The sequence below is a fragment of the Hyaena hyaena genome, unplaced genomic scaffold, assembly GCF_003009895.1.
Source record: "Hyaena hyaena isolate Hyena2069 unplaced genomic scaffold, ASM300989v1 scaffold_1085, whole genome shotgun sequence".
NCBI classification, from domain to species: Eukaryota; Metazoa; Chordata; class Mammalia; order Carnivora; family Hyaenidae; genus Hyaena; species Hyaena hyaena.
In genome coordinates, this window is record NW_024081718.1 from 577,248 (window position 1) to 581,610 (window position 4,363).

Below are 4,363 nucleotides of genomic sequence, written 5' to 3' on the forward strand. Positions count from 1 at the left end.
TCCAAGAACACTCTCCCCATCCTTGTGGTTTCAGAACTGAAGTCGTTAATAGTTTCCCACTGCTTAGTCTCTGGTGCTTCATTTCTTGTTCTGTTCCTTGACCCTGCCATGCTTCGGTAAGGAGCCCCTTAAGTTAAAGTCTCTTGAGCCATCAAGGTTGGATACAATTCCCTTCTAGACCCCTGACTGACACACTAGAAGTTTTGTGTAAATCTTAAGTTTAAATTATTATTTTTAAAAGATACCACTCAAGGTTTGTTAGGTCAGAAACCCTTGTTTCCTTTTTAAAGAAAAGAAAACTATTTATTTACTTTCAGAGACAGAAAGAGAGCAGGGGGAGGGGCAGAGAGAGAAGAGAGAGAAAATCTCAAGCAGCAGAAGTTACAGTGCGAGGAAATCGGGGCTCAATCCCAAGGACCAGGAGATCATGAGATCGATACCTGACCCCAAATCAAGAGTCAGATACTTAACCAACTGAGCCACCCAGGTGCCCCAGGAACCCTTGTTTTCTTTAAAACATCTTTGTTTCTTCGTTGAAGCTTTTGCTTATTCCCGACTCATCTTCTGTTAATCACAGAAAGACTTAGAGCAGTTCTGAAAAGTTTTAAGCAAAAAACCCCAAATCACTTCTAATAGCAGACAGCAGGAACCCGATGGAATTAACAAGCCCCAATTCGAATTCATACCTTGTGTTAAAATTGTTCCTAGCATACAACGCTAATACTATGGCTACTTGTGAATTGCCGTCCTAAACTCTGAGGCCAAGTTCATTTCTGTCTCATATTATGAATGTGTTATTGTCACAGTGTGCAATAAAAATTACTCCCAGGGTGCTATTCAGTTTGAATAGCAAATTGCCCCCCAAACAGGCTTATCTCCAACTTATGATTTTGCAGGCTTTACCTCTCAAGGTGATTAATATCATACCACTGTAATTGCTTAGGTCATTCCACAATGTAGCCTCCATACTTCTGAAGTCAGACAGTGGAAAAGCACTTACTGCGTTGTGGAAATAATGTTCTTTGACATCCTCATTAATGAATATTTTTGTTATACAGAATAAAGATGCAGATAGTAAGTATTAGGAGTTAATCTTATAAATATAGACACACACATGCAAAACCTTCCCTCTAAAAGAAAAGGTAATTGCAAAAGACATTTTGGCAATAAAAAAGCAATAACTCACAAAGTGAACTCATTTAAACTAATGAAAACTCCAGGGGATTAGAAGGACAATTTCCATCAATGAAAAGGTCAGAGGCTGATGTAGAAATAAGTAAAAAATATGAGCTTGGGGTCATGGATCCAGACCCATTTGGCTAAAATGGTTTCTAACATTGGATAGAGTACAATGTAGATCCAATGAATGAACATGTTACTGAACAAAGACCTTTAAAGGAACCTAGAAAAAACTAAAACTAAACTTAAAAATAAAATTCAGAAAGCCCATACCTCATCTAAGTCACGTAATTAAAACAAAATTTGTCAAAGGAAGCTTTTTGTGGTTGATTTTCATTTGTTTTTAGTTTTTATTTTTTGTTTTGACTTGAAAGCTAATTTTTTATACACATTCTTTTTTTTTAATGTTTATTTATTTTTGAGAGAGAGACACAACACGAGCAGAGGAGGGGCAGAGAGAGAGAGAAACAGAGAATCCAAAGGATGCTCCAGACTCTGGGCTGACAGCACAGAGCCCCACATGTGGCTGGAACTCATGAACCATTAAGATCATGACCTGAGCCAAAGTCAGACGCTTAACCGACTAAGCCACCCAGGTGCCCCTCTATACTTTCTAATATACGCTGTCAGAAAAAAAAAATAATAATAACAAGTTACTTAGAACCTTCTAAAACTTAAGATGAGAGCCGCTTTTTCCCTGTCAAACACTCTTTTGAACTACTATCACACCTTATACTCTGTACCTTGCATTTACTGTTTTAATGTGATTGCATTTACTGCACTATGAAATGTAGAAATGTAGGCTCACACTTTGCCTGGTGCTGAGGAGGCTAAAACAATGAAGACCTTGTCCCTGCTCTCAAGAGAAGGTATATTCTACAAGAAGAGAAACATTATCTCAACAAATAAGCCCAATAAATGTTACAAAGTACACATGAAACCAGAACAATGGGGGAAGACCTGGAGGTAACCTATGGAGGAGAAGTGACCTTTGACCGGGCAGTAACCTATGGAGAAGTGACCTTTGAACTGTACCTTGCAACTGTATCCTTCTCTGATATGAGAAGTGACCCTTGAATTTCATCTTGCGGCTGTAATGTCTAAGGAAATAGAAATTTGGTAAAATGTATTTTAGGCTATGGAAGCACTATAAACTAAGGCACAGAGGTCATGATGTAGCCTTGGCATTGGGGCTATAGAATGACAAGTTATTTCATTTTAATTCATGTACTCATTTATTTTGGTAAAGAAAGTGAAGGTGCAGGTACAAGGATGGTTGAAATAAAGCCAGAGAAGAATGCAGGAACTTGACTATGTATAGCATAGTCCTTAATAATGATTTTGGGCTTTATTCAATAAGCATTTGAGGGTTTCTGAAGAGTTTAGAGCTATCTGAATATGTTTCCTCTCTCCTTTGAAAAATGAGAACAATAAAAAATAATATCTACCTCACAAAAGATTAAGTGATAAAAATGATATTAACCTCTTAGTTTTTTGTGATTCCAAGTTGCTATTACTACATATGCGGTATGGGAAATTTCTATTGGTCTTCTAAATGACCTTGTAATGGAATGGAAAACATCTCTGCAGTGAGATAAAATAAATTTCCTAATATTAACATATATACTTATCTTTCTTTTGAATATATTTTAAACCTTAGCATTCCCTAAATGCTCAAAAAGCAGGATCAGCTCAAATGATTATTCATTCACTTTAAGTAATTTTACTTTACAATGAACATGATAATAAATCCTAAATTATTACAATTTAATTTTCAGTGCTTTCTTGGCTATAAAATCATGAAATAGCCCTGTCTATTTGCAAGTTAAGGTCTAGTTCCTTTGAAAACTCTAAATTTAATCATGGAATGATTCAGTAAGTTTCTTAGAATTTCAAGTACTAATCCTTGCACAAGTGATGAGGTAACAACTAGTTTGTAAGAGTATGGACAGGATGGTGTGCAACAAATATTTATTCAGTTGAATAATATTTTTGTGATACTTTAAGAGTGGTGTGAAATTTGTATTGACTTATGCAGAGCTAGAGAATCTTATAATGCAGAAGAGATTAATTTTTATCAAGTTGACAACTGATTAAACTACACGATTGTTGTAAATCTACTGCCACCTGTCAATATAATGTGAAGTAAATGATTTTGAGTGAGATCTACCAAACGAGGATATCAGCATGGACTAGATGGTCCACCTTCTCATCCAATTTATTCATACCATTTGGTGTTGACAGTAGGAGACCCTCAGGCTGGCTGCTGACCTTATTTTGAGCTCAGGCCAAGTTCACAGCCCAATCGGGTACTATTGAGAATCTTGTTCTGGATCTGTGAGAGATAAGAGTGCTGTAGCTTTCAGTGTTTGTGTAACAAGGAACATGAGGAATTGACTCTTGTAAAACTCATTTTATGATTTTATTAGGGAAGGCCTTGCATAGTTCATTGGTCTTCTGTCACTCATTAGCAAAATTGCTTCCCAAGGTCAGTGTGACATGCCTCAGTATTAGAGTGCACTGTTCATACAGCTGAGGCCCTGCTGTGCATGGGACGGTAAACAGCGAAAAATTAGCTATTATTCAGGGATAGATGCTTACTGTTGTTTGAGAAGGGTTCAGTTTAAATACGTACAGTAGCTATTGTCCTAATGGATTAAATTAAATTCCATTTGTCATTTACCAGATGAGGAAAGAATAGAATATTATGGAGTTTTACTTTCATGTTTTGTTTTAACAGATTTATGGATAAAATTTTGTCCTCAGATTTTCATAAAAGGTATACTGATTTCATGTGCATATTAGAGCAGAAGATTGCTTTTATTTAGTGGTGATATTTTCCTAAAATGATACTTAAGTGCAAAATTCATTCATCATAATTTTTTAAATTCATATGGATCTTAGTTACTCCAGAATTAACCATAAATGCATTTTTAATCAAATAATAAATAAATGATATTTCTCAATGCAAGCGTACTAGCTCTTCCTGCAAATCTTATCACAACGTAGATGGGAAAAATAACATTTCCTAGATATTCAAATTATGCAAATTTTCATTGGGTTCAACAGAGAACACTGTTGCTGTCTTTATTAAAAAACAGTAGGCCCAAGCCTCACTTTTCTTATCTGAAAAATGAAGGTAAGAATGGGCCCTACCTCATAGGGCCCCAACAAATACATAGTC